This window comes from Elephantulus edwardii, unplaced genomic scaffold (genome assembly GCF_000299155.1).
Source record: "Elephantulus edwardii isolate Elephantulus edwardi_28Jun2011 unplaced genomic scaffold, EleEdw1.0 scaffold00058, whole genome shotgun sequence".
Taxonomy (NCBI): Eukaryota; Metazoa; Chordata; class Mammalia; order Macroscelidea; family Macroscelididae; genus Elephantulus; species Elephantulus edwardii.
In genome coordinates this window covers 17,595,291-17,606,187 of record NW_006399808.1, presented here as the reverse complement: position 1 = coordinate 17,606,187, position 10,897 = coordinate 17,595,291, and the positions used below count along the sequence as shown (strand labels likewise).

At 39.5% G+C, this 10,897-nt stretch overlaps 1 pseudogene; it reads right to left on the bottom strand.

Annotated features, from left to right (window-relative positions):
* Positions 1-10,383: 10,383 nt before the first annotated feature.
* Positions 10,384-10,676, bottom strand: LOC102868239 (annotated as a pseudogene).
* Between the last annotated feature and the right edge of the window lie 221 nt (positions 10,677-10,897).

Genomic DNA, 10,897 nt, shown 5'->3' with positions numbered 1-10,897 from the left:
GGAGACATTTTCTTGGTGACTACATTAGGGAATAGTCTGTCTAAATTACTTGCCAGGCACTAAACATGATTTCTAAGCACAAATGCAAGCACAAATGATTTACAGGTATACAATTCAGTAACATTAAAGTCTGTCACTACTATCTGTTTTCAATTTTTTTATTCACTTTAAAAGGGACTCAGCACCTTTTCAAGCACTAACTACTCTCCACTCACCAACTAGCAGAATAACAACTATTAACTTTGATTTCTGTGCTTATGCCTAGTCTAGCTATTACATGTTGTTGCTGCAAGTAAGTACTGTTGGAACCTACCCACAGTTAACCATCTGTGGGTTTTCAGAGTCAGTAAAACTCATGGGAAGAAACTGCCCATCTTTCTCCCATGGAGCAGCAGATGGACTCAAAATGCCTACCTTTGGGTTATCAGTACAGTTCCTTATCACAAAATCACCAGAGTTCCCTCTGTATTACACACACACACACACACACACACACACACGTTATTTGTTGTAAAACCAATGTAACAAGTAGGGAAGCAGCATCAACAACTCCACTAACTTCATAAGCGGGAAGAATCCCCATTAACGACACAAATCTGATTCTAAGATTAAACATGGCCCCATGTTCCAAAAATCCTCACACTTAGACCAATAAAGAGCATCATGACAAATGGAGAAAATGGTGTTGATGATTCCATCTTATTCAGTCTACAATCAATACCTGTGGAAGAAACCCAGCAATGAGTGAAATATCTCAGTCATAAAAGGGCAAATACTGCCTGACACTGGTTATAAAATAGGACAGACATGGGCCGAGGGGTTGGGGAGAGAATGGGAAGAGTGGACAGATAATGAACTGCATTAGAACAGATGAGAAGAACTGCCCGAAAGGAATATGTAATTATGCACTAAATGTATGAGAATAATCTGGAACAAAAAGAGTGCATTGTGGGGCAGGCTGGGGGAGGTGGAAGTCAGGGAAGAAAATGTGCAAAAAAACTCAACAACCCAGCAATGTACTGCACTGGGAAAATCTTCTGTTAAGACCTCTTTAAAATGCTAAAGAGCAAAGATGTCAGTTTAAAGACTAAGGTTTGCTTGATTCAAACCACAATATTTGCAATTATTTCATATGTACATGAAAGCTGGATAATGGAAAACTAAGAGGGGATAAATAATGAACATGGAATTGAAACTGATGAGGGAAAGAATTGTCTAAAAGAAATATATGCTTAGGTATTATCGGCATAACAACAATCCAGAATAAGAGATGCATAGCAAAGTGGACTGGGGGACAGGTAGAAGGAGGAAACTGTGCAACAATGAAAGAATCTTTTCAAAGAGAAATGAGAACTAGGGGGTGGGGGTGGTAGGGAAGGAAATGTTGTAACAATGAATAGAAATCCAAGTTTTCCATAAACTTTCATTAAAATATCAATAATAAAAATAAAAAAGAAAGGTGGACACTGACTAAGGGACACTGACAAAGAACCAATGGCTTTGAAATGTGCTGCTGAAGAGCTTATCACAGACTGCCAAAAGAACAAATAAATCTATCTTGGAAGATGCTTCTTAGAAGTAAGGATAGCGAGAATTTATTTCACCTACTTTAGGTATGTTAGCAGGAGAGGCTGGTCCTTACAAAAGGCCTTCATATTTGGAAAAGTAGAGGGTCACTGAGGGAGTTCAAGATTTTCAAAGAGATGAACTGAATGACACTGTGACTACAACAAAGGACGTAAGCAGAGCAAAATCTGAGGACTGCACAGGATCCAGCAGGGTTTTGATCTGTTGTTCGTTCATAAGGATCACTATGAGACGGAATCAACTTGATGGCTTTGACAATAATGGGAGTGAAGTAGTACTTTCCTGTAGTTCTCACTGGCATTTCCGTAATAAATTATACGATTGAACATCCTTTTATGTGTTTATTGGCCATTTACAAATCTTTGATGAAATGTCTCAAGTGCTTTGTCCATCATTTGATTTGGCTGTTCATCTTTCTGTTGTTGGGTTGTGCTTGCTTTGTTGAGTGTCATCAAGTCACAACTCATTGCTGACTCTCCAGTAGGTTTTCAGAGGTAGTAAATCGCATGGGAGAATACTGATCATCCTTTTCCCTTGGAACAGCTGGTGGATTCAAACTGTGTGGCTTTGGGATTGCAGTATCATTTTTACCGTGAGGCTACTAGAGCTCTAGTGCTTGTAGAAGTGTTTTATTAATTCTAAATATTAAAACTTTACCAGATATATGGTTTCCAAATGTTTTCTCCCATTCTATAGGTTTTTCTCTTCATTTGTTGATAAAGTATTTTGATGTACAAAGTTTTTAATTCTGAAAATGTCAAATAATACAGTACCTTTCATTTCTCATGCTTTTGGTGTTATACTTAAGAATCTGTTGTTGAAAACTAGGTCCTGAAGCACTGGCACCAAAACTCATTAAGATACCACTACACATCTATTTAAATAACTGAAATTTTAAAAACTGGCAATGCTCAATGCTGATGAGGATATGAAGCAACATCAGATGCTCTCATTCACTGCTGGTGGGTATGAAAACTGTTACAGCATCTTCAGAAGGAAATCTGGCAGTACTGTATTATATTGTTTGGTATTAAGATCTAGCAATCATATTCCTAGTTATTTATCCTGAAGGGAGTTCTAGTGTTCCAGTGAGTAGTCAAGCACACCCTTAACCCAAAGCTGGGTGGTTTGAATTCACCAGCTATTCTGAGGGACAAAAATAGGCAACTTCCTCTCTTTCACTTTACAGCCTCTGAAAAATAACTGGAGGGTTATCTATGAGTAAGTTCTAACTCAAAAGTAATGAGCTGAATTTGAGTTATTTACCCCAATGAACTGGACACTCATATAAACAGAAAATATTTACAGCAACTCTAATCATAATTGTCCCAAACTGAAAGCAACTGCTTGTCTTTTCAATGAGTAAACAGATAAACTGTGATAGCATCCATACAAAACTACAGTTACAGTAAAAACTATTCTAATAATACATTTGTTGTTGCTGCTGTTATGTGCCATCAAGTCGCCTGTGATCCATAGCAACCCTATGTACAATATGTCTGAACCTTTCCTGTTCTAGCCAGTCTCACTAATTCTGACACAACAACCCCTATTGCTCCAGTTACTGTATCAATCCATGTCATCTGGGGTCTTCCTCACCTGCGTTGTCCCACCATGCTTTCAAGCATGAGGTCTTTCTCCAAGGACTGATCTCTCCTGGCCATGTGCCCCAACTATGCCAGACGGAGTTTAAAAATCCTAGCCTCCAAGGAGAAACTTGGTTCACCCTCTCCAAAACAGCTATTTGTTTTCTTGGCAGTCCATGGTATGTACAAGACTCTTCTCTAGCACCACAATTCAAAGGCATAGATTCTTCTTCTGTCATCCTTAGTCACTGTCCAGTAATAATACAGTTGTCGTTATGTGTTGTCGACTCATAGCGACCCTATGTACAACAGCCCTAAACTCTGCTCTGTCCTGTGCCAATCGAGACACCACTGCTCTTCAGTACTTTGGAGAGGTCCCTAACAGCAGACTTTCCCATGGCTATGCACCTTTTAATTTCCTGGCTGCTGGTGCCAAGACTGTTGACTGTGGAGCCAAGCAAGCTAAAGCTGTGTACAATCTCAATCTCTTCACCATCCATCCTGATGCTGCCAATTGGTCCAGTGGTGAGAATCTTTGTCTTCTTGATATTGAGCCTCAATCCATATTGTAGGCTGCAGTCCTTGACACTCTGCAGCAGACGCTTCAGGTCTTCTTCAGTTTCAGCAAGCAGGGTTGTGTCATCCGCATAATGCAGATTGTTGATAAATCGTCCACCAATCTTGACCCCACATTTCTCCTCATAGAGCCCAGCCTCCCGGATAATCTGTTCTGCATATAGGTTGAAAAGGTATGGAGATAGGATGCATTCATTTTATAAGGAAGGAAGGAAGGAAGGGAGGAAGGGAGGAAGGGAGGAAGGGAGGAAGGAAGGAAGGAAGGAAGGAAGGGCTGTTAATCTAAGAAAAGAACTTTAAAGACAAAGCATAAAAAAAAAGACAAAGTACCAAATGACAAAAGTCAGTCTTAAAGATTCCAATTAAATTACTTTCTGGAAAAGGCAAAAAAAAAAAATAGAAAATAAGTAATTTACATTAGTCTAACAATTTGTCATAGATGTGACACACTAATAAAAATATTAATAAGAGAGCAATTGTTCATGGGGGAAGAGTAGATATACAGGAACTCTCTGCACTATCTGTTCAAGTTTTCTGTAAGCCTAAAACTGTTCTTAAAAAAAGTGTTCACTAATTAAAAACAACAAAAAGCCAAAGGGGAAAACCCCCCAAAGCCAAAACCTTAATAAGATGAATCGTCTTTAAGAACTTTAAGTTTCATTCTAAAATACTTTTAAATATTAATAAATTCTCTAAGAATTCCACACACAGCTATCATGGCCACTGTTTTATGGTATTGCTTTCATAGCAGTGTTTATAGCAATACTGTTATTGCTATGCATGATGTGTGTAACCTTATATGACAAAGTAGAACTGCCCCACAGTTTCCCAGATTATAATCTTTTACATGAGCAGATCACCATGAGTAGGTTCAAACTGATGACAGTACCAGAGCACATAACCATTAAGCTCCAGGGATTCTATAACAACATCCATCTAACACAACAACTCATTGACCTGGAGTTGGAACCAACTCATAGGTGAGCCTCTACTGAGTTTCTAAGATTGCAAATCACATGGAAAGAGACTGCCTATCTTTTTCTGGGGAGTTGCTGGTAGATTCAAGCTACCTTTGGATTAGCAGTGGAACACCCTACTGACTACATCACTAGAGTTTCCTATTAACAACACTGTTGTTGTCTTCAGCTGTCCAGTCACAACCAACTCATAACCGATCATCCAGCTAGCTCTCAGAGGCTGTGTATCACATGGGGCAAGATAGCCTATCTTTCTACAGTGGAACAGCCAGTAGACTGTAGACTGGAACCACTTGCCTTTGGGTTGGCAGCACAACTTTTCATCCATAGACCACCAGAGCTCATTGCTGTTGCCAATATTAGGTGCCAATGAGTTGATGACCACAACTCACAGTGACTCTATTAACAATGGATCTGTACCCTGCCCTACACTTTGACATCATTTCAGACATACTCGAGCCCATTGTTATTGCATCAATCCATCTTGTTAAGGATCTTCTGCTCTTTCGCAGATACTCTACCCTTCCAAAAATGATGTCCTTTTCCAGGGACCATCCTCTCCTAATAACATGTCCAAAATATGTGAGATGAAGCTTCAAATCTTTGCCTCCAAGGAACACTCTGGTTGCACTTTCCCTAAGACATACTTGTTTGTTCTTTTGGAAGTCCATGGGATATTCTGTACTCTTCTCCAAGACCACAATTTAAAGGAAGCAGTTTTTGTCATCCTCAGCCACTGTCCTACTTTCAGATGCATAACAAATAATTGAAAACACTGGCTTGAATCAGAGCACTTTAGTCTTTAATCTGACATTATTACTCCTCAACACCTTAAAGAGGTCCTTGATACAGATTTACTCAATGTAATAAGGTTTTTGGATTATTTGACTGCTGATGTCAAAGGTGTTGATGTCAAAGGTGATGGATCCAAGCAAGATTAAATCATTGCCAACTTCAGTCTTCTCTCCAGCTATCATGACAATGCAGGCAGAGTGGTGACAAGTTCTGCCTTCTTGGTGTTGAAATGTAACCCATACTGAAGTCTATAGTTTTTGATCTTCTGCAGCAAGCATTTTAAGTTCTCTTCACTTTAGGTAAGCTAGCTTGTGTCATCTGCATAAAGCATGTTATTGATGAATCTTCTTCCGTCATGATGTCATAATCAAAAAGCACAACCTTCCAAATGATTCACTTGGCATACAGACTGAGTACGTATAGAAAAAGGATAAAGCCCTGACACATGACTTTCTTGATTTCAAATTGTGCAGTGTTCCTTTAGGGAGTTCTAGTGGCTTCCTGTTAAGTGTCATTGAGTCGAGGACAACTTACACTGAGCCTAGGAACAAGAGACCTGAGCCCTATCCTATCCTATCCTATCCTATTCTGTCATTCTCATCATCTGACACATTTGAGCCCATTGATGCAGTTACTGTGTCAATCCCTATTGTCAGGGCTCCTTCTCTCCTTTGATGACCCTCTACTTTTCCAAGCATGATGTTTTCCTCGCAACTGGTAGCTTAGAGGTAATGAACTGCGCTGTAAATGCAAGGCAAGGCATGCAGTTCAAATGCACCAGTGGCTCCACAGGAGAAAGAAGGGCAATCTCCTCTTGTCCTATCTAATGACTCTGAAAACTCACTGCAGGGTCAGGTATGGGTCTGTTCTGACTCGATAGTACACAATAACACTGTTTCCTTGCTCAGTTCAGATGGCAGCTTCTTCATTTAAGTATAGGTTTTGCATGAACATAACTAAGTGTTCTGGGATTCCCATTCTTCTCAATATTACAGCTCAATACTGGTATTTCAATATGTTGAACATATGAACCAGTCTATTAAATTTCTACTGTACAGAAGATATTTTGCATACTTTATTTTGGTTTCTTATAGTTTAATAGGAAAAGAATCAATGCCATTAAATAAAAGAACATGAAAACTAAAAGCCATTTGAAAAATCTAGCCTGTACTGTTCAAGTGGCTGGATGCTAACCAAAAGGTAAGCAGTTCAAACCCATTAACCACTCCACAGGAAAGAGATGCGGCAGTATGCTTTCATAATGTTTTACAGAATTAGAGACTCTATGGGGCAGTTCTATTTGGTCTTATAGGGTTGTAATATGATGGAACCAACTTAACACTATATGCTTGGTTCTGATTATAGTATCCATTTACTTGTCACTCTAAGTATTAGAAATGATTCTAAAACATTCTAACAATTTGAATAGACTTCAAACCTCAAAGCAATTTCAAAGTTAATCTGAAAATCAGGATGACAAAATTTTCAAGTATATTTACAAATGATGATAAAAATGTTGCGGTTCGTCTGCTCTGGTGGCCTCGTGGCAAGAAGCTGTGCTGCAATCCCGAAGGTATGCAGTTCAAGGCCACCAGCCACTCAGCAGGAGAAGGATGAGCCATCTCCTCCTGTGCAATTAACTGCCTCTGAAAACCCGCAGGAGGGTCAGCTATGGGTTGGTTCTGACCCAACAGTAAAAAACAACAAACTTACAAAAGTACAGTCAGGTTTTAATCATAAGTATTTTCAAAATTTAATATTAACAAAAAAAAATACAGATAACCTTTAAAAACTTAATTTCTATAAGTATTTGATTTACATTGTGTGGAGTTAAGTGTTTATTCAAAATGGCTTTCCTAGCCACTACCTGACATTACCACGTGGACGAGCAGGAATATGCGAATAGAGCATGTTGGCCTATCAATAAGGAGACAGGCTAGTCTTGCCATTAAATTAGGCAAATCCAGTACCAAATGAAATCTTGTCCTTTAGGCCCAGAAATTCTTGTTCTAGCTACATCTATGGCAGTAGCAGCCATGCCAAAACAGAGAAACAACATGAAATAGAGCTTCCTTGGGAATGCTAACCCTGATGGACAGAACCAGAGCTAAGCTAAGAGCCTTTGTCCATGTTTGTTGGACAACGTGGGGAAATGGCGGAGGGGAAGGGAGCCAATACTGGGAGGACTGAGAATTTTCTAACATTGGTCTAAAGCCACAAGGCTCAAAGCTGAGGTGCCTGCAAGTACATTTCAGAAGTTGTCTGATTGAGTGACTATATTCGGCTGTTGTTGTTATGTGCCATTCAGTCACTTGCAACTCATAGCAACCCTATGTACAACAGCTCCGAATGCCGCTTTATTCCAAACCAGCTTTACTGTCTCTGATACACCTACCCCCACTACCCCAGTTACTGAGTCAATTCAACTCATTGAAGGTCTTCATCTATTGTGCTGTCTGTCTACCTTCCCAAGCATGATGTCTCTCTCCAAGGAATGGTTCCTCCTTGCAACATGTCCAGAGTATGTCAGATGAAGCTTCAGAATCCTTTTCTCCAAGGAACACCTGGTTTCACTCTCTCCAGGACAAACCTATTTGTTCTCCCAGTGGTCCATGGTTTAATCAATAATATTAACCTGAATTATAGCCTTTTGACTTGCCCAGTATGGATCTGTGTGGTCTATGAGCTATTGTATTGGATTTTGGACCCAGTAAAGCAGTAAGAGTGGTGTTGAGATGAGTATAAAGGGGTGTAAGAGCATGGGGGATGTGTGTGATTTATGGGAACTGGTTTTGTGTTGTTGATGTGGTTGCTTGGGACAGTTCACCTTTGCAAAGTTGGTAAAGGTCAGATATGACTGACCCCAAGTGGTCCTTGCTCTTTAATAATAGAAGAGGAAAACTTTGTCTTGATTTTTGTGGAAACAGCTAACGTGTTTATGTTACTGCATACCACTGAGTCACAACCAACACATAGCTGAGCCTCTGGCAGGTTTTTAGAGGCAGTTAATTGCACAATAGGAGATTGCCGAGCTAATACTTAACTCTAGTGAGTCTTTTTTCAATTTATTCTTACAAGAGGAGGCAAGGAAATTTTTTTAGAAAATTCCAATAAAACATTCTAACAATTTCAACAGACTTAAATGTAGAGATGAGAAGCTGTTTTAAAAGCCAATTATTTAAAAAGTGAATGGCAAAATTCTGTGCCTTAGGGAAAATATGTTGTCCAGGATTTCTTCAAAGTACTAAAAAAAGATATCAGTTTAAAAACCAAGAAGCACCTGATCCAAATCACGGTATTTTTCAATTACTTCCTATCCATCTCAAAGTTCCTATGCATCTAAAAGATTAAGAATGACAGAAGAAAAATCATTGTCTTTGAATTGTAGTATAGAAGATTAGTACTGAGTAAACCAGGGTGTTCCTTGGAGGCAAAGATGGTGAAACTTTGTTTCACATGCTTTGGGCATGTTATGAGGAGGAGTCAGTGGTTAGGAAAGGACATAATGCTGGGAAAGGAAGAGGATTAGAGAAAGAGGAAGCCTCCAATAGATAGATTGGCACAGTGCCTTTAATAATGGGGTGTAGCATTATCAGAAATCATAAGGATGAAATAGGATAGGGCCAAGTTTTGATCTGTTGTTCACAGGATCACTAGAACTGATAGTCAACTAACCAGTATCTAACAACAAAATTGACAAGCCCAAGAAAATATTTGATCTTAATGCATTTAAGAGGTTATTTATATTTTAAAAAATTATTTTATATTTGTTTGCTTACAAAGTTCAAAAACCTTGTGTTTCACACTATTCTTCGTTCACATTGTGCTTCATACAATCATTCCCATGCATTATGTTTTATAATATTAATCACCACTAGACTATGCTCATCATGACTTTACCTTTTCAGTCCCCACCTGATCTTTCTCATTTCATTTACTCCCTCCCTCCCTCCACTCACCAAGTTACTCAGTCTTGTGATTTTGCCCCTTTCCATCCTCACCTCTATGCTCCACCCCTTTCACCCATGGACTCTCATACATGTTTTACAATAATAGTCTTATGCAGTATTTGTCCTTATGAGATTGTGTCAGTTCATTCAGCATAATGTTCTCCAGTCTCTCTCAAGTAGTATTTTTCGAAATTGCTGTTCCTGAGTGCTGCATAGTATTCTATTGTGTGACTGTACCACAATTTCTAAATCCATTCAATTGTGGTTGGACATTTGGGCTGTTGCCATGTTCTTGGGATGGTGAATAATGCTGCTATGATGAATGGTGTACAAATTTCCATTTGTGTCTCAATTCTAACTTCTGTGGGGTATATTCATAAGTAGTGGAATAGCTGGGTCATAAAGAGTTTCTGTGCTCAGCTTTTTGAGGAACCATTCAACTGCTTGCCAGAATGGTTCTAGTATTTTACAATCCCAACAAGAGTGCATGATAGTTCCCACTTATTCACATTCTTTTCAACATTTATTGCTTGCTGCCCTGCTAAACTTTGCCACAGCTACTGGGGTGAAATGGTATCTCACTGTGGTTTTGATTTGCATCTCTGTTTTTTTAATCTGCATCTCTCTTATTGTCAATTTGAGCCTTTCTTCTGTTGGCCATCCAAAAGTTTTTCCATGTCTTTTGCCCATTTTGTAATTGGGTTATCAGCCTTTTTTCTTCTGGAGGCCCGGGAGTATTTTTTTTTTTTAAAAAGAGATTGTTTATTAGTCCCAGCAGGGATGACCTATACGAGGTGGCGGGTGTATATCAGGGTGTGAGGGCTGTGAGGAGTCTACAGTGACGGGGTGGGGGTGGGGGCTTGGAGGGAAGGGTCTGAGCTTGTTGGATAGGTTCAAAGTGCTTCAGGTTTGCTAGTGAACATGCTTGATGAAAGAGTCGTGGCAGGCCTGAGCAAGGCCCCCAATAAGATTAAGAAATTCTTGAAAATCTAATTTCCCATCAGAGTTGAGGTCCAGTTTCTTCATCATGTGGTCAAGGACACCGGGATCCTTCTGATTCTTTGTGAAGGCATCCAGTTCTGTATTCATGAACTTCAGGAACTCCGTTTTGGAAAGGGTAAGGCTGTTTCCATCCTGTCCAGCGTACCTTTGGAACATGGCAATCGGGCCCACTCGTTCTTCGTGGGGCTAGTGACTTTTGCCATGTTGCAGCGAACCAGAGCACAGTGGCTGTGGCTTGGAATGTTGGAGGGTGTGTGGCTGGCTGCGGGGAGTGCAGAAGTATTCTTTAACTTTTGTTATGAGATCCTTGCCTGAGATGGTATTGCCAAATGTTTTTCAGTCAGTAGGTTTTCTTTGCACACTGTTGGAAAACAATTTTTATGCACATAAGGATTTTTAGAAGGTCCCATTCATAAATTTTACC